Raw genomic sequence first — 20786 nt, 5'->3', positions numbered from 1 at the left:
TAGTTTTGTGATGCAAACTAACTTCAGAAAACATTCTGGAAATCTGTTGCACAACAGTGTGAATATACTTAACACTACTATAGTGTACACTTAGAATGGTTAAGATGGTAAATTTTATGCTATGTGTTTTTTACTACAATTAAATATATATATATAGCTTGAGGAAAGCAAAGTCATAGAATTTGATGATCTCTGGGTTAGTAGAGCCTTTAATGATATCCAGGATCGCTTTCCAGTTTTAGATACTTTTTATACATATTTAAATGTTTAGCATCCTCTCTAAGGCTAGTCATTATTTGCATGCATTTAGTGAAAATCTAATGCAATAGCCAAACCAATTAAAAACCTACAAGTTTATCACCAGGTTCTTCTTTTTCATTTGCCTATGTTTGTCACAGAGGATTGAATTCCAACTCCATCTGCTTATAGCTTTCCCAGCAATGAGACAGTCCTGGCAAAACCATTTTCAGATTAGACTCACATAAAATCTGATTATTGAATGAAGTTGTGGTTTGGGGTTAAAAATCACACATAAGAAGGGATTCTCACTTTGCTCCTTCCCCAATTAGACATTATGTGCAACACCCAACACCAGTCTCCCAGGGGATCAGGTGACTCAAGTTCTACCAGAGGTTCCAGGACTGTAATTGAATAGATGCTTAGCTTATCACATTTGCAACAAATTTGTTCGACACATCTGAGAAAAATGAAGATTATTCTCATGACATCTATTTTTATTAAATATTCCTGTTGAAATACCCACTGACTAAAGAGGGGAAGTTCTAACATACATGAGTTCTAGAAATGTTTATGTAGTGAAATATGTTTGCTTCAGATATATCACAGAGCTATATAATTACTCTGGTCCGTTCTCGAGCTCATATACAGTAAGAGAGTGGCTGAGCTTCTTAGATTCTAAGGTGTGATGGTACCTGAAAGATAACATATAAAATGGACTATTACCCCAATACACTAAAAATGATTCTTGAGTCATTGACAAACATTTACTTGCTTGAACACAATCATAATAATTATTGTTTCATTGTTACTATGAATTAATGCTGACATTGTGCTTCTGAGGTACATAGTATATTATAACTCTTATTAGTAATATTTCACAAAATTTTGTATAGAAGCTTTTATTTTATTTTATTGTTTACAGTATTATGTTTTAGAAGCTTTTTACCAGATAATAATGAAGCCTATAGATAAGTACATTTAATTATTTATTTATTTATTTTTAATATATTTTTATTTATTTCAGAGAAGTGAGAAGGAGAGAGAGATAGAAACATTAATGATGAGAGAGAATCATTGATTGGCTGCCTCCTGCAAACCCCACACTAGGTTCAAGCCCATAACCTGAGCATGTGCCCTGACTGGGAATCGAACTGTAACCTCCTGGTTCATAGGTCAACACTCAACCACTGAGCCATACTGGCCAAGCTAATTTTTTATTTTTTTAATGTAGCATTTGACTACTAAGTCTCTTCAAATTGCATAGTAAACAGTTCCTTTAAAATCTTTTTAGAACAAAGTTGAGTTATAAATAAAGCATAGCTTGATTTATTATATAAACTTTTTTCTTCTTTCCACTTATTAGCCTGAAAACAGTATGACTCAAATGAAGGAATATTCTCAATAATCAATACATAATGTTTTTTAAAAAGGAAAGACGGAAGGTAGGGAGATAGAGAAGAAAGGAAGGAACGATGGAAGGGAGGGAGGGAGGAAGGGATAAAGGGGAAGGGAGTGAGGGAGGGGAGATAGATAGAAAGAAAAAGAGAAAAATACACTTGTTATCTGAAAGTTTGGACTCTGATTCTACAAGACAAAGAAAAGTACAGGCAGCTATCATCCATCTGCCCATTACTTTAATACACTGAACAAGTACCGTATTTTTTCTCTCTTATAGAACCATGTGTCGTTGACAGTAAGCTTGCAGCTGCTGCCTTTCACATAAGCCAGAAGTGGGGGGTTGAACTTTGTTCCAAGAACACACCTGTTGCCTAGAGAAAAAAAAAGAAAACCTCACATACCTGATTGTACAGTATGGAAATCTGAGAATGACACAAATGTGCATCATGTTAAATCCTGTCCCTGTGCTTAAAAGCTGTTTCACAGATCCTAATAATGAATACGGGCAGCCAAGCTATGATTTAACGTCTGTCTCGATGTGTTGGCTGCTGGTTGGGCTTAATTTACTGAACACTCAATAGTCTATTGACAGAACAGACCACAAAAGGGGGGAACTAATAGCTACAATTAGGAAGCTCTGCTGAACCGAAGAACATAACAGGTTTAGCAAAGATTAGATCTTGTAAAGCCTTCTTGTATGCAACATAAACCAAAGGGCTTATTCGAATTACTTTTCAACCCAGGACCACTGACAAAGCTTGCACCCCTTTTAAGAAAGAATAAACAACGCATAATTTTATAATAGATGTTTAGAGTATACACAGCCCTCAATGTCACAGCAAAGGATTCTCTAGGAACTGGGCCTGTGTAATACCAAGCCCTAGGTCAGACATCATTTATCCTTAAGTGGACAAATATGATTTTTTTAGCAAAGCTATCCTGTTGTTTTTCATGCTATATGGAACTAATCTCAGGTCTATTTCTAACTGATTTGGAAATCATGAAACAGCTGCAAATCATATGGCTCTTCCTAACTCAAACCCTTTTTGGAAATTTATAGAATTTATGCTTCTGGAAGTCTGGAACATTTGTTTACTATTTTGATTAAAATGGATAAGAAAGAAACAACTGAGAGGTATAACATACGTAAGCATGGTCTGATTAAATCACATTGCACAATTGAGTACCCTGGTTTTATAAAGGACGAACCTTTTTAGACAATTATTGTAGCTGCACTTTTGGTGGGTCACCATCATTATTCTAGATGCTCCTAGTCTTTGTCATTTATTTGAACCCTTTACAAAATGTTTTGTTCAGTTTATACTCGGCTGGCTAGGTAACAAGTTCAGAGAGTGGCAGAATAAGCAGTATCTTCCTCTGACGAGCACTGGCAGTTCGTACTTGGAATTTAGAGCTGGCTCTGCTTTTTATGGCATGACCTTGAGCTCGTCCCCTGACCTGCTCAGTCATAAGGCTGGACACCTCACTTCCAAGGACCTTTCGGCTCTCTCAGCCCCTTTGAGTGACTCACCCGCTGCCTGGGCATTAAGGCCTGAGGGGACAGTTTGGTTTCCAGTTGAAAAGCTTGAGATAGGGCAGCAGCAGCATCATTATAAGAAGCATCTTGAGCTGGGCCCGGGGAAGCACCTCAACCATCTGACATGCAAAGCAAGCAGAGGAAGCATGTCCGGGGAAGGATACACAGAACACTGAAGACGAAATAGCATCCTGCTTTCCCAGGCTATCGCAGAAAGTCAGGCTCCTACCTTTAAAAAGACCCGAGGTCGCCATGAGTCTGTTCTTTTTGGTCTTACAGGTTGTCACTTCTTTACATGGACCCTATTTCTGGGACAATTAAGAACCTTATCTCAGAAATTAATAACACATAAATACACACTTGTTTGACTCATTCTTTTTGTATTCTGCCTTTGATTTTAGAAAACATCTATGGGTAACTTATACTCATTTATAAAGTGACCATTTGTAATGTTGGTGCTTTATGCTCTGGGTCTACATAGGCACCCTCCTGCCTCCACACACACAAAAACATCAGAAGCACAAGTTTTGACTCAGCAAAACAGCCCATTCTACACATTTCCCTCACTCTCCTGCTCGCCTTCAGCCAAGTTGGTCTCCCATTAACTTCTGGTTTCCTGCTAATTGTTTTAATTTTAACATTCGTTTTTATTATAACTAGAGGTAGATGCCTTGGCGATCTCAAGCCCAAAGGATCTGTATGTCTTCTACGTTCTCCAAAAGGCAGGGTTCTAAAAAATGACTTGTATAAAGAATTCTGCTTCTAGATTTCATACAGGCTTTAAATTGGGAACCTCCTTTCTTACTGTCTGAGCCAGTTACAATAGTCAGAGTTATTTGAGATGAAATAACTTATAAATCATACATTCCAATATATAGCCCCTTTTACTTTCCTCCTTTTCCTTCCTTCCTCCCTTCTTCCCTCCTTCCTCTCTCTGTTCTTTCCTTCCTTCCTTCCTTCCTTCCTTACTTCCTTCCTTCCTTCCTTCCTTTCTCCCTCCCTCCCTCCCTCCTTTCCTTCCTTCCTTCCTTCCTTCCTTCCTCCTTCCTTCCTTCCTTCCTTCCTTCCTTCCTCCCTTCTCCCTCCCTCCCTCCCTCCTTCCCTTCCTCCCTCCCTCCCTCCCTCCCTCCTTTCCTTCCTTCCCTTTTTCCTCTCCTTCTTCCTTCAGAGAAGGAAACTGCAAGCTAGAGAGGCTAGGTGATATAGGTGAGGTGTTGAATGGAGCACCGTGTCCTGAGGGCAGAGCCAGGACCTGCTGAGCAGCTGTGTCTCCCAACACCTTTGTCGGTAACTGGACTTACCTTTCCCCTTACCAAATTTCCACCACATGAAGAAAGCTCATTATGATGTTTGGCTCAGGCAAAAGGGCTGGGGAGAGGGTGGAACATCACTGTAACTCGTGTCTTTCATGTGTCTTCTCAGAGCAATGTTGAGTGAGGCAATAGGGAAAATGGTGACCTCCAGGACAGATGAACTCCATCCCTCATGGGACTTCACTTCTGCCTCATCACACTGACCTTGTCTCAGCTTGAGCTGTTGCACCATATTTGCAGAATTCAGAAACTTCACAGATATATCAGCCTCTGTTATCATTTCTTCCCAAGAATGTGTAAAATTTTTATTCTCAGCACTGAATACATAATTTGCTACTAAACATATACTTTGACTCACAGCCCATCTCCTGCACTGACCTTGTCTCAGCTTGAGCTGTTGCACCATATTTGCAGAATTCAGAAACTTCACAGATATATCAGCCTCTGTTATCATTTCTTCCCAAGAATGTGTAAAATTTTTATTCTCAGCACTGAATACATAATTTGCTACTAAACATATACTTTGACTCACAGCCCATCTCCTGCTAAGTCATTGGCCTTAGTTGGACATCCTTGTGACCACTTTTTTTTATTTAAGAATGTTTGTTTTTAGGGCCTATAACCCCTGTCTGTCTCATCGAGCATTCTAGTTTTATAGCATATTAGAGCGTTGGGCACAGGCTAATGAGAAACTGGACTTGGAATCTAAACATCTCTTGAAGGGCCACCAGGCATCAGTAACCACCAGGATTGCCCCATTTACCAAAAATAAAATATGTCACTAAAATATGTTGCTGAAACAATGATTATGGTTCCATTAATTTCTCAGGTTAAGATGATACCTGCCTTTTTTTCTTCCTGGACAGTCAATGTGCTTTTGCCAAGCTTTCATCCACCTGAGTGCTTTCCTTTTGGCTTCTTAAAGGGAACCTGCTAAGGAAACCTGACTTTCCTTCCTTTTTCTGTGTTCACTGGCATAAGCAAAATAGAAGGGCCCAATGATGCGGCGGTGCATTCTGAGCTGGCCTAGGCTGCAGTGGCTGGAGATAAGCCATGTCACCCACCCGCTAGCCTGCACCTATGAAAAAATGTAGACTATTGAGTCACAGATGAATGGCGTTTTTCTACAAAAAAGCACAGCAAGGATTTACAGCTCAGTCCATGCCAGGAGTTCCTGAGGGTAACCAGCAACTTTTCTCCAAAGATTTTTCTCCCTAGAAAGACCCTTTTAGAGGATCATTTCCCAATGTTAGTCATGCCACCCAGTACTGCAAAACATGCTTCCTTTCCCTTTTTCTTGCCTGTTTCTTTTTCCCTATCTTTCCTTCCTTCTAAAACTATGCCAATAATTGGAACATTTGTTGTTGTTTTTTATCTAGACTTTGGGATTATTTAATTGTTTGCCTAAAGGCTGTTTCAGTGTCTGAAAATTAATATTTGTCTAAAAGTAATGGCTTGATTTCATTTAGATTATCTTGTTATTTATATTCATGCATCTATCTCCACAAAACATGCACACACACATGCACACGCATGCACATGTGCATATGCATCATTCACCTAAGTATTGCTCAGAATTCTGTATTAGCAACACATGAGAAAAAACAGTCTTGGTCAAATATATGAGAGCTCTGACCAAGGGTCACTCGAATGGTAAGAAATGTGTTTGCAAATTTGTCAGTGTGCATAAGGCAAGAACAAGATATGCTTTCTCACCTGTAGTATATTTTTTCACTTTCTAGTTGTATTTAGATTGTGGTTTAACACTGCAAGCTTTAAAACATAGCATTATACATTTTATAACACACTGCAAGTAACTTTTTAATATATTAAATATAAGATGTTTTGGTAATATAAAAGAAAACACGGTATTCAATGAATTAGTAACTTATCACTCGTGTGCATTGCCAATAGAAATCCTTCCCCTTTCGGAAAACACTTGGCAAAGTGAATAGTTTAAATAGTAAGGTACTTGGAATGCTGATACTTTCAACTGCTTTAGTTAAAACAGATGAATATGCAATGGAGGTAGTATGCTTTACCTTTGGGGGCCCACATGTTGAGCGCTGGGTTTTATTTCAAGGTTCCAGGAGTATGTTGTTTTCCTCTGGCCCTCTCAGTGTCCAGCCCTGTGCCCATAGTAAATGGTTAATATATGTTTGCTAAGTGAATGAATGAAAACAAATGTTTAAATGCATGAATCAATTCTTTAATGAATTATTGAATCAGTGGATGTATGGATATGCTATGGCTGACAATTTGAATCAAGTAATGCCCTAGACCCGTGGCCGGCAAACTGCGGTTCGCGAGCCACATGCAGCTCTTTGGCCCCTTGAGTGTGGCTCTTCCTAAGCCTTAGGAGTACCCTAATTAAGTTAATAACAATGTACCTACCTATATAGTTTAAGTTTAAAAAATTTGGCTCTCAAAAAGAAATTTCAATCGTTGTATTGTTGATATTTGGCTCTGTTGACTAATGAGTTTGCCGACCACTGCCCTAGACTAACAGTTCAAAAAAATCAAGGCCAGGTTTTTAAGTCATGAAGTAGCAAATGAAATAGGAAGAAATATAGACTATAGATTTTTGTTTACCACACACAGTTACACACACACACACACACACACACACACACCCTGAATTTATCATAGCTCTGACAATTAATCTAGTACTTCCCTTATTTCCTTCATTCTCATTCTTGTTTTGTAGTTAAGGAAAGTGAGCCATTGACAGTCTAGAGCTCCAAGACATCTTCAGAAAGCTAAATGAGAATTCATAAGTGACGTGAAAATCCATCAATATATTAACGTAGTCATTGCCAGTAGACATCCCATGAGCTCTATAGGAGACAGGATATTTTTCTGAACCTTATGTATGTATTTTAAACTAAAGGTCTCATTAAAAGAGAAATAGAATTTTGTTTGGTGTTTCTGTCTGGATTGGGTTTTGGCAGATGCTTTCCCCTTCTATCATTAGCATTCAGAATGATGGTAATCAGGCAAGAAATAACTTTGGAGTCTGAAAGGGCCAGTTGGGAAATTAAATATTTGTCTGGGACTTCACTGCGTATTTCCAACAATTAATTCTCCCTGGTTTCAAGAGTCTTTACCTGTATTTATATAATTTTAAACATCTGGATAGAAAGTGGGGAAAAAAATCAGTAGCTTGTCTAAATATATCCAAATACAGACAGTCCCAAACTTTTAAATGGGGATCCTACCCCAAAGTTCATTCATAAATTAGTTCTTAGAAACCTGGAAGACATTTGCCCATAGACGTAATGTAAGGGATGGGTGGCTCAGTTTTTACACAAAGATACAGAAAAGCATTACTCCATTTATAGGACACAGACCACTGCTGTCTACAAAGTCTTTGCTAATGGTTCACCACAAGATAAGTACAGAAATTGTGAGTAAGACTGGAATTCTTATAACAATCTAACAGAGTCATTTTAAGTCTGTTAAATCTATTATCTGGTTTTCATTTCATGTTTCTAGTGATGCTCTTTAATTTATTTTATAAAAGTATTTAGTCTGTGACAGATGAAAAATTAAAAATAAAAACCTTCACCAAAGGTTTTTTGAGCAGCACTTATGTAATGCAGAATGTTAGAAAAATTCTTCCACTCTGCTTTTAGTTAAATGAAGCAGGAAAATGATAGCACTGAATGAAAAACCGTAGTTTATCATGAATGCTGGTGCCTGAGGGAGTGTGAGTTTAATTAGAGAAAGATCAATAAATAAATAAGTAAATAATGATTTCTATACAGATTATTTATACTTTTAGCTGATATCGGGCCTGTTTCTACATTCACTACCAAACTTAAGATTTTTTTCCTTTTGAGTGTATATCACACTCCTTTGATTATAAGAATAACGTTGGAATTCACAAATGGGATTTTAAAAAGCAGAAAAAGAGATTTTCTGAGGACAACTAAGCAGGAATTGAGATCAAAGAGATCATATGTACACTTTAAAAGGTTCACCCTTATTTCAGTCTGGAACAGTACTCATCGAATTGCTGACAATAGTCATTTTTAGTAGGAGGACTTACTGAAAGCTTTTACCTCCTAACACCCATGTCTTTTGAAATTTTTACAAGTATGTGTTTACTGTTATCACTAGATGAAGGGGAAAGGGTACTTTAAGAAAAAAAAATCTTGGAATCAAGGTATTGCATGGAAGGGAGTTCACTGAACAGCAAAAGACACGTGGGTAAATGCAGGCACCAGGTGGTGTCATCCCATGCAGCATGGCTGTAGGGCACCCTAGTCGTCAGGGTTCTGAGCTGCCTGGGAAATCATAGGGATGTGGGGAACCACTGTTTCAGCAAAGACTCTTCACGGGAAGATCTCAGTATAGATGGATTGGTGTGGGGTAGATATCATTGTCGAATGAACAAAATCTGGTCCATAGATAATTTTATCATCAGTAGGGATCAACTTTATTTTCCTGCCTTATTTTCACTTTTCATATTAGTAAAAGAGGCCATTGCAAAGAAGAGGAGAGAAAACTAATATTTATTGAGGGCCTGCTGTGTGCCAGGCACTTTGCCAGCTATTGACAAGCATTGCTTCACTCAATTATTAGGAGCACCCTTAGGAAGGTAACATTCGGGATAAAGAAGCCAAGACTCAGAAAGGTCAGGTAACTTCTTATGGCCCTGCAGCTAGTAAGGGGCAGAGTTGGATTATATCTCAAGTCTGTCTGAAGATATAAAGCCCACAGATTCTCTGCTACACCACTGCTTTCTAATCATTTAAGTGATTCATTACTAAGCAGTCGTTACTGAGCTTCTGTTGTAAGAAAGGCCCTTTTGTGTAAGGCACCCACTGGTGTAGTCCTCAAGAACACATTACCTCCTTGGAGACACAAGGCATATGTGTATGTGCATGGCCGTTAAATAAGAGAATGGCTTCAATACCCAAGTGGAAGGACAATGCTTAGAGTCGCAGTGCACTCTAGAATAAGGAGTGCCTGTTGTCTCTAGTATTTCGGAGCGGTCTTGGAACCGTCAACTATTCTTCCCTTGTGTAGACCCAAGACTCATCAACCAGGAAGTTCTAACTTCCTACATCAAAAGATTTGGTTTAAACATGTTGATAAATTCTTTAGATACCTTAAGTGTTAGAAAAACAAATTAGAGATTTGGAGAGGGGCCAAACTGCCAAATGTTTTGTAGCTACACAATGATTGAATTAGAAAATGAAGTTAATTTAGGAGAATAGTTTTTTCCAGATTACAAACTTGTAACAATATTCACACCCGTCAGAAAAGCCAATGTACTTAAACAATAGTGGGTTCTTTTATTTTCTATTCCTATGTCTTAAGAAATGCTCACTGTTTTATAACTCTTTCAAATCTTTGATGTTTTACAATATAAATTGCAACAATTATTTGTTTTTTTAATTAGAATGATTGGTTTTATTATTATAGATTTTGCAAATTTCTCTGCACATTCAGTTTTTGTACCCTGTTTGCTTAACTTAGACCAAATATTCTGAGCATCTTCCCATGTCAGTAAGTTGAGGTCTACATTATTTTTAATGACTGCATAGTAAGGTTACACCATAATTGATTTACACAATCAAAACTGTATGTAGGTGAGATGATGTATACTGGTATACACTTATGCAGGGCCCAGACTAGGGAGGCCCCAGGATGTGACCCTGACAGGGAGCACACCTGGGCTCCTGCCTAGCCTCACCCTGGTCTTTTCCCTGCAATGATGATCATCTAATACTATTTACAATAATATTAAAAATTAGTGACATTTGATATTTTCAAATTTTCCCCTATTAGGAATACAATTGCAAGCATTTTCTTTTGAAAACCTTTCATATTGTACAGTTATTTCCTCAAGGCAAATTCCTAGAATAGGAAGTGTGCTAGGTCAATGGCAAGTGCTCCCTAATATTTATTGTCTCCACCCCTCTCTCCCCCACACACGCATTGTACTAATTCATATACTTGCAATGTCTAAACATTCTTTAGGCTATGTGGTAATCATTACAAACTAGGAAAAAAGGACTTTAGGGAAATGATTTGAATGCACAGTAACATTCATGGCATTTCTTTTTAAAAAATACTTTGCCCTCTGCTGGATAAGCAGGAAAATAAAAGCAAAGCTATATTTCCTTATATAAATCATTTTTTTTTTTTTTTACGAAAGAAAACCATTGATCTCCGGTTTTCATTTTGACTTACCAAAAAATTTGTTTAAATTGCCTATTTGGGGGTGGATCTGACGTGTTTTGGGTGGAGTTGGTTGGGTGTTGAGATCACTGGACCAAAAATGCATCTGAGATGCATAATGGGAGATTCCAGGCTTAGCTGCAGCAAGGACACATTAGAGCTGTCTTAGCGTCAGAACTGTGCACCAGGGCTGCTGTAAATACTTATGTGAGTTGCCAAGGCAACAGTCCTATTAATGAAGAATAAACCTCTTTTATTGTCAGTTCCTGAATGATTTTTTTTTTACAAAATGTGCCTCGTAGTCTAACATTGACTGTCAATCTACCTACTCATCTTTCCTTTCCAGACTGCAAAACTATTTAGCTCTGTTCAATAAGCATGCCTCCTTTCTCTGCCAATGAGAGTGGTATCATTGAAAGGAAAAAACCAGTCAACTGTAAAGGCAGTAAATAGACTAATTTATAACAATTACCTAATATAAAATTATTGCCCTTTTGATGTATGTTTTGGCTAAGGCAGAGCCTGAAATTGACTGGGACTTTGTTGGTATTTGAGCAGGCCAGAGTCTTTAAATTAGCTTGTCTTTATGATTTAATGGAGCACTGCCAACATATTTTTAAGTAAGTGGAGTGTGACATTATTGCTTCCTTTCCCTAGTGAGACTGTAAATTTAGATGTAAATTGTGCACACACTGGATACTTCAAAAAGGCAGCCAAAGCTGAGTCATAGGCTTTAGCAAAACCTGTTGTTTTGAACAGCAGAGAGCCATGATAAGGGAAACGCTGGTTAGAAATGACTGGGTACTAACCATTGTGATTCCTGGGTTCTAGAAAGAAGAGTTCTTTTCTTCAAAAAAGAATACATTCCCTTTTTTGTGTTAATCCTCACCCGAGGATATTTTTTTCCATTGATTTTTTGGGAGAGTGGAAGGGAGGGAGAGAGATTGGGAGGGAGAGAGAGAGAGAAAGAGAGAAACATAAATGTAAGAGACACATCTATTGGCTGCTGGACTCAGGGCAGGGAAGGAACCTGCAACCCACGTACGTGCCCTTGGCTGGGAATCTGTCAATCAAATCCAAGACCCTTCACAGTGCGGGCCGATGCTCTACCTCTGAGCCACACCAGCCAGGGCCATTCCCTTTTTTTTTAAATTAAATTTCTTGGGGTGACATTGGTCAACATGAACATATAGGTTTCAGGTGTGGGTTTCTTGGTTACAAGATCTGTATATTGCACCATGCACCTACCCCCCAAAGTCAAATCTTCTCCTGTCACCTCATATTAGGATCCTCTTTTCTCCCCACCCCCTTCCCTCTGGCAGCCACACTGCTGTTTGTGTTCACAAGTTTCAGTTTTATATCCCACATATGAGTGAAATCATATGGTTCTTAGCTTTTTCTGACTGACTTATTTCACTTTGCATAATGTTCTCAAGGTCCATCCATGTTGTTGCAAATGGCAGTATTTCATCTTTTCCCATGGCTGAGCAGTATCCATTGTGTATATGTACCACATCTTCTTTATCCAGTCCTCTATCACAGGACACTTTGGTTGTTTCCATGTCCCGGCCGCCGTGAATAATGCTGCAATGAACATAGAGGTGCATATATCTTTGCAAATACATGCTTTCGAGGTTTTCAGGTATATACCCAGGAGGGGGATTGCTGGGTCTCAATTTTTTGAGAAATCACCAGACTGCTTTCCATAATGGTTGTACCAGTCTACATTCCCACCAGCAGTGAATGAAGATTCCCTTTTTCCACAACCTCTCCAACACCTGTTATTGGTGATAGCCATTCCCCTTTTTAATGAGAGTGTTTCTTGTGTTTTGTCAAGCCAACCAAATGGGAAAATTTAACTTTTCAGTCGTGATTATCAGCCAACCATTTTTTTCAAGATTGGGCGTTTGTTGTCCATTCTATACAGCTAATACCTTATCACTTATCACTCATATTCACTGACCATTCACTGTGTTCACCACTTGTTTCCCCTGATTTATAACTAGTAGAACCTAGGCACATAGAAGCTACTCAGAAAATACTTTTTTAAAAAGCTAATTAATAAATTTCTATTTCACTCAGTTATACCTTTGAAATAAATGTTCTGATAATAAAATTTAAATATTTCATATAGAAAAATTGACAATAAATTTGAAGAAGAGAGCAAAAACCATATATGGTCCCACTTCTGAGAAATAACTGCCATTGATTTATGGTTTACTTATTTCATAAGGACAAAATTCTGTTTTCTCTTTGATAACATAGCATCAACACCATAATATGTGGCAGCCATACGTAAGAGACAAGTGACACATGCCAAGCACTGGGTGGGATATTAAGATGCCCACTGAAATGCTGTCGCCAATTACAGGCCAAGGGAAGGTGACCCTTATCCTGTGTCACTGTGGCTATTTCAACAACAAACAGCAATCAACCTGATTTCTCATTTCTTAACTTCCAGCTTTAGACTATGTTGCTGACAAAACAGATTTTGCCCTCAGAACAAGTTTTAGCACAAGCAGATGTGCCAGTTTCTTTGCTAATGGTAATTCTGGCTTCTTGTGACCTTTTGTATTTGGCACATGGAGAAGAGAGAGAGCCCTTTCCCAAACTTATGCAAACTTGGCAAAAGTCCATGGGAACTAAAGAAATCATAGTAAAGAAGCATTAAGTACTTGTATATTTTTTCTTGGGTTGTGATGGCATAGAGAGGCAGTTTATGCCATCACAACCCAAGATAATCTTCCCTAATTATCTTCATTAGTCACCAAGCATCCACAGATAAATATGACAAAAATAACCATGATAAGCACAAAAAACAAAATCTCATTTAGTGAGTATAAAAGCATCTTTAGAGAACATTGCCATTTTTGTTGTTGTTAATCCTCACCCGAGGGTATTTTCCATTGATTTTTAGGAAGAATGGAAGAGGGAGGGAAAGACAGAGAGAAATATCGATGTAAGAGAAACACATTGATTGGTTGCCTCCTGCACACGCCCTGACCAGGGCCTGGGCCAGGGAGGAGCCTGCAACCAAGGTAGGTGCCCTTGACCGGAATCAAACCCGGGACCCTTAGGTCTGCAGGCCAACACTCTATCCACTGAGCCAAACTGGCTAGGGCAACATTGCCATTTTTAACAAACGGAAACATTTCAGGTAAAAATTGTGTTAATCATAGAGCCTCTGAGTGACCTCTCCTTCCACCATATAGTACCACCATCCTCTCCACCAGATAACTGCTCTTAAGCCCCTCCCACATAGGTATAAATAACCCCCCTCTCCCCGCCCCCCCCCCACACACACACACACATTGTCCAGAAGTCTACATACTTACATCAAAGGCAGGTAACAGGGAGATTCTCTGTCACCAAGAGGATGAAACTGCGATGGAAGTTCCAAAGTTGTCTGAAAATGAAAATGGAATACGTTTTTCCACATAAAAAAAAAAAGTGGAGGCCTACTCAGTGGTTGAGTGTCGACCTATAAACTAGGAGGTCACAGTTTGATTCCCTATCAAGGCACATGTCTAGGTTGCAGGCTCGATCCTAGTGTGGGGCATGCAGGAGGCAGCTAATCAATGATTCTCTCTCATTGTTGATGTTTCTATCTCTCTCTCCCTCTCCCTTCCTCTCTGAAATATAAATAAAGAACTGAAAAGGAATGCTAGAGAGCAAAAACACTGTAGCAGAAATGGGAAAAAAAATGGATTTAATGGACCTATTAGTAGACTGGATGTAGCTGAGGAAAGACTGAGGTAGAAGATAGATGTATCTATAAAGTCTTCAAGAAAAACCCAGAATAGAATATCCAAGTATTTTGTGACAACTGCAAAGGTGTCCAAGTATTTTGTGACAACTGCAAAGGTGTCACATATGTATAATGGAAATACTAGAAGGAGAAGAGAGAACTGAGAATTTCCCCCAAAATGAATGTCAGACACCAATGCACAGATCCAGAAAACTCAGAGAACACCAAGCAGCATAAATGGCAAAAATAAATAAATAAATAAATAAATAAATAAATAAATAAAATACACCACAACTCTATACCACTGCATATCATTTTCAAATTATAGAAAATCAAAGATAAATAAAAAATTCTGAAAGAAGGAAAGGAAAACAATGTCATATCTATAAAGGAACAGAAATAAGACAACATTTGATTTCTTCTCAGAAATCATGCAAGAAAAGAAGAGAGTGGAGTGAAATATTTAAAATGTGGAGAGAGAAAAAACTACCAACCTAGAATTCTGTTTCTTGTAAAATTATTCTTCAAAAGTGAAGGAGAAATAAAGGCTTTCTTAGACAAACAAAAATTGAGAGAATTTGTTGCCAGTAGACCTGCCTTGCAATAAATGTTAAAACAAGCTCTTTAAAGGGAATGAATATAAGTTAGAAACTTGAATATATATAAAGAAAGAAAGAGCATCAAAGAAGGAATAAGTGAAGGTAAAATAAAAATTTTATTTTTCATATTTTTATTTGATCTAAAAATAATAATAGCAGCAATGTATTCAATCATGTATGCTTATGTATATATTACATATGTATACTTATGTATGCTTACATATATAAATGAAATGAATCAGAGCAATGATACAAGGGACTGGAGGGAGGGATTAAGATTCTAAGATACTTAGTCTACTGTGAAGTGGTATAGTATCATTTGAGAATGAACTTGGATTCATTGTAAATGTATATGCAGACTCTAGGGCAACCACTTAAAAAAAGAAGCATAACTGGTATTGCTAAGAAAGGAGAGAAAATGGAATCATGAAATAATTAAAACCACAAAAGGCAAAAAATAAATAAACAAAACATAAAAGATAGAAAAAGAGTGGAAGGCAAAAATAGAAACAAATAACAAAGGCAATACATGAACAACAGTAATGAATATGGTAAATATTAATCCAACTATATCAATAATCACTTTGAATGTCAATGGTCTAAATGTACCAATTAAAAGACAGAGATTGTCAGAGTGGATCAGAAAACACAACACAACTATGTTTGTCTACAGACACCATTTTAAATATAAAGACATATATAGATTAAAAGTAAATAGATGCAAAAAATATACCATGCTAACATGAATCAAAAGAAATCAGGTGTAGCTATGTTAGTTTCAAACAGAGCAGACTTCCCAGTAAGGAAAGTTATCAGGGCATTGCATAATAATAAAGGGGTCAGTTCTCCAAGAAAATATTACAATTCTTAAAGTGTATGCACCTAACTACAGAGCATCAAACTGATGAAATTGCAAGAAGAAATAGATGACACCACTATCATATTTGGAGACTTCAACACCCCTCTCTCAAAAATGAACAGATCCGTCAGGCAGAAGATGAGGTAAGGAAGGATATAGTTGAACTTAACAATACCATCAATCAAATGGATATTATGGATACTTATAGACTATCCAACAACAGTATGATATACATTTTTCTCAAGCTCACCAAGATACATCACATTCTGGGTCATAAAATACATCTTAACAAATTTTAAAAAATAGATTCATACAATGTCTGCTCTCAGACCACAATGGAATTAAACTAGAAATCAATAACAGAAAGATAACTGGAAAATTTCCAAATACCTGGAGATCAGCAGCACACTTCTAAATGACATTTAGTCCAAAAATTTAATATTTTGAACTCAGATGTCAATTAGACTTATTGTGGTGATCATTTCACAATATATACAAGGATCAAATCAGTATGCTGTACACCTAAAACTATATATTTCATATGTCAATTATACCATAGTTTTAAGATTATTTTGAACTAAATGAAAATGAAAGCTTAAGATCAGAATTTTGAAGATGCAGTAAAAACTGAAAACAGTGCTAAGAGGGAAATTTATAGTATTAAATGAATATGTGATCATATAGAAAATGAATATGTAATCATATAGAAAAGAAGAAATATATAAAATCAGTGATCTAAGTGTCTACCTTAGGAAACTAGAAATAAAGAAGAAAATAATAATTAGAGCAAAAGTCAATAAAATTGAAAACAGAAAATCAGTGAAGCCAAAAGTTGATTCTTGGAAATGATCAATAAAATTGATAAGCCCCTACCAGGCTAAATAAGCAAAAGTGAGAAAGGACACTAATTATTAATAACAAAAATTAAAGAGGAGACATTACTACAGATCCCATGGAAAATAAAAGGATAGTAAAAGAAAACTGAATAACTCTATGCCCACAAATTTGATAACCTAAATTAAATGAACAGATTTCTTGAAAGACATATCTGCCAAAAGTTACACAAGAAGAAATAGACTATCTGAATAGGCCTATATCAACTACAGAAATTGAATCAATAATTAATAACCTTCCAAAAAGAGAAAGCACCATACCCAAATGTGTTCACTGGTGAATTCTACCAAACATTTATGGAAGAAATTATACCAGTTCTATATTATCTCTTTCAGAGGATAGAAGCAGAAGGAATACTTTTAAGTCATTGTATGAGATTGTATGAAACCCTCCAAATGGCTATTATGCACATTCAAGGTCGAGAACCACTGGTGTAAGCCTTCTTCATGATTCTTAATATGTCAACCCAAGTGCCTTTCATAATCTGATTTAAGTCAGTGCTTATTTTCATGTCTACAAAATGAGGCATCTTCAATCTTGTTTTAAGCAAAGTTGTGATGTAGGTGAAATATATCTTTGGCATCGTATCACCTTCCTGTTGGCCCATTTTCCTGTCATGCTATTATCTATCAGGTCCCTCTTTATCTTTTTGGTGGCTGCAATTCAAGGGACTTCTACATTAGGGTAGATTAGAGGCCCCTATGGAAGAAGATCTAAAAATACAATTTCTAATTATGAATATAGAGCATTGGCAGACTAATTGGGAAGGAATGTGGGGATGGCATTGACAGTGACCTTCTCAGGCCCACAGATTGCACCCGATGAGCAGATGCCCATTCCCCTGACCTTAGTCAGCGGAAAAGCCCCTTCCTTTCACTGTCGGGCTCTCATGAAGAGGCTGACCCAGTTTCAGAAGACCTGGCACAGGCACCCTGTCTGGATGCTTTGTGCAACTCCTTCAAGTCTTGCCTGTGCTCTTGCCCTCTGTTGCACCTGCTCATTTTGTCATCTACATGGTGCTTTGCAGCCCATAGCTTTCCTGCTTAAACCATGCAAAGCTTTGACAACTATTCAGAGATTCATCTTTCTCAGGGACCCAGCTCTCTCCCAAGGGGATTAGCTGAAAATAAGTCATACTGGTATTTAGCTCCTATCTGCTTGTCCCAAGGCTTATTTTAAACTGATTACTGAAATTCATTCTCCTACATTCTCCCTTAGGATTATAGAACACGATGGTCCACCAACCTATCTGTCCAAGAACCCCAGTCGCCTAAGTGATAACTGATAGGGTTCAAAGAAAATGCACAGCCCTGGCTCTTACCAACACTGTCCCTTTCCTCTCCACACACACGTGCTCACAGGCAGATAGATGTGCATATTTACCCACAAAGGCCACTGAGTCCTGCACATGTGTGATGGACAAACTCAGCAAAAACCCTCAGTTATTTGTCATGACTGAAAATCCCTACGTTTGGCTTTTTCTTTCACAATGTTTTGAATAGCCTGAGTGAGCCAAATTCTCCCTTTCAAGTTATCAGAACTCAGCAGGTTCAGTAAAATTGCTCCTAAATAGGATGCTGTCTGGTTGAGAGAACTCATGGAACTTTCCAGAAGCAGGAAGCAGATGGATTAGAATATCTCACCGGTGAAATGAAAATCCTTTGAAACTTGGACCAATGAGGTTAAAAATGAATATGGTTTAGAGTTTTCTGGTTATGCCCAGAGTTCCCGGGAGCAGGAGGAAGCACACAGCTGAATCCTCAGAAAGATCTGTCTACATAAGCAAATTGAGAGGAAAAGGTGAAGCAGATGTCTAAATATTCAGCCAGATTCTGCTCCAACCTCCACCTCTATTGTTGAGTGAGAGGCCATTGGGGGAAGAGACTAATTAATGAAATTGGCCATCTTCACTAATCTAAGCCACCAGAAAATTACTCTATTAGCAACATGCTAAATGTTGCTTCTAGGGAAAGTAAAAAAGGCTAATGATAGTGTTCATCTTGGGATAACTACAAAAATATTGTTAATGTTACTTCTGAGCTGCAATTTTAACTACAGAAGTCAGGTGATCCCAAATTGCTGTTCCCATAGCAACTGTAATTCAGTCAGCTCTGCAAGGCTTTTCATAGATGAGGACAATACCTCCATATTATTGTTGCTGGGAGAAGTGCAGTTCTTTTATTTATGTCCAAGCTATGGAAAGTTGTACTTAATGGCTTTCTTTTTGGAATTGTGGTTGTTAGAGACAACAACAGTCCTTTGGAACCACTGAAAACACACGTTTTGATTCATGGGTAAACATTCATGCAGCTCAGAGCTTCACATTTATTTATAGGTCATAATGGCCTCCAGGAAAATTCAAAACTCCTCTATTCCACCAAATATAATCCCAGCAATCAGATACCAGGGCAAAGATAAGATGAGACGACGTATCCCAAAATGGGAACTATGCCTTCATTTAAACATTATTAGACTTGATCTGTTATACTATTGATGATTGAATTTGTGATTTTAAAATAAACGGCTTACTAATTTTGGTTTGATTTCAACCATTTCTCAGTAGAAAAAAATTTCTGGATGAGAAATAATGAGAAATGTTAGAAACAAAATTTTAGTAAATATTTTGGAAAATTTGTCAGATACCAAAACGTGACAATGAAGTGGAATGACGAAAACTAGTCATTTCCCAGTTAGCTAACACCTTTACCCTTCAAGCCCAGAAAATTTTCTGATATTGATTGACACTGGGATGAAATTAACCTAATCCTGTTGATGCTATTCTAGTTGTTTTTTGGAAATGTATCAAGCTAGTTCTTACTTATCTCTCAGAGAAGTAAGCCATTATCCGAGAAGGCAGAGAAATAGAAACTGGCCCAAAACGGATGTGAAGCTAACCAGGAGGAGATTAAAAGTGAAATCAACAAGGATAAAAAAATATAAATTTATGACCACATACAACTAAATCATAATTTTTCTCTCCCACAAATGAGGGAGGAAAAGATTTTTTTTAAATGCACTGATAGTAACCAAACAAAAAAGCCATAATCTAAAGCAACACATTTCAGTAACTGGTGGCCGAGCAGCCTTTGGTTCCTAACTCTGCATCTATTTCCCACTCCTTAAAAACATGCCTTAAAAAAGGAAGTCAGGAGATGAAAATATGAAACAAGAAATGGAAGCCACAGGGCTGCTTCCCTATGCATATGTAACGGCTTCCTGTCTGGGTTCAGAATTGGAGAAATGATCCCAAATCTTCATCAAATGGCCTATGTTTCATGTAGGTGAAGTGAATTCTGATTTAGGACATGTAACATATTCCCAGAAGAATGAGCCCCCAAATTCTCAAATAAAGACTGGACAGCTGAGTCTCCCTTTCCCTATTCCCTAGTCCATCAGGCCCTAATAGAGTAGAGAACACAAGGCAATTAGCCCTCGAACTGTCTATTCGAAGGGAAAATTAACTGACCTCCAATACTGTGGCCAAAGGCTCAAGGAATCAGCACATGGAAGCTACATAGTGTCAGAAAGTAACATAGCATGCGAAAGACAGACAGACTAGCCCTCAAAGAAAACAAAACTTAAGGAACAGAAATGGATTCCTCACAAGGTTTAATAAGAATATACCATATTCTTAGAATTTAGAGTATAAATGTATTTTTAAAATATTTTTATTGATTTCAGAGAGGAAGGGAAAGGGAGAGAGAGATAGAAATATCAATGATGAGAGAGAATCATCGATCTGCTGCCTCCTGCCTTCCCCACTCTGGGAATCGAGCCCACAACCCGGGCATGTGCCCCGACCAGGAATCAAATTGTGACCTCTTGGTTCATAGGTTGATGCTCAACCACTAAGCCATGCCAGCCGGGCTAAATGTATTTTTTTTTAAAGCATAAAGAAAGGTTAGAAAACAAGAATAAAATTAAAAGGAAAATTGAAAGTCTAACAAATCAAGAACAGAAACAACATTATTGTAAAAATCATATCTAAATAGAAATGTTAATGTAT

General features: G+C 37.6%; 1 protein-coding gene across 1 annotated transcript in view; it reads left to right on the top strand.

The window, feature by feature from the left end:
- CAP2 (cyclase associated actin cytoskeleton regulatory protein 2) overlaps positions 1 to 20786 on the top strand; it is a 128716-nt gene that overhangs the window by 19737 nt on the left and 88193 nt on the right. The gene's annotated exons all lie outside the window — the stretch shown is intronic.

Source organism: Myotis lucifugus, unplaced genomic scaffold (assembly GCF_000147115.1).
Source record: "Myotis lucifugus unplaced genomic scaffold, Myoluc2.0 scaffold_95, whole genome shotgun sequence".
Classification (NCBI taxonomy): domain Eukaryota; kingdom Metazoa; phylum Chordata; class Mammalia; order Chiroptera; family Vespertilionidae; genus Myotis; species Myotis lucifugus.
The sequence above is the reverse complement of the archived record's forward strand: the minus strand, read 5'-3'. Positions and strand labels throughout refer to the sequence as shown.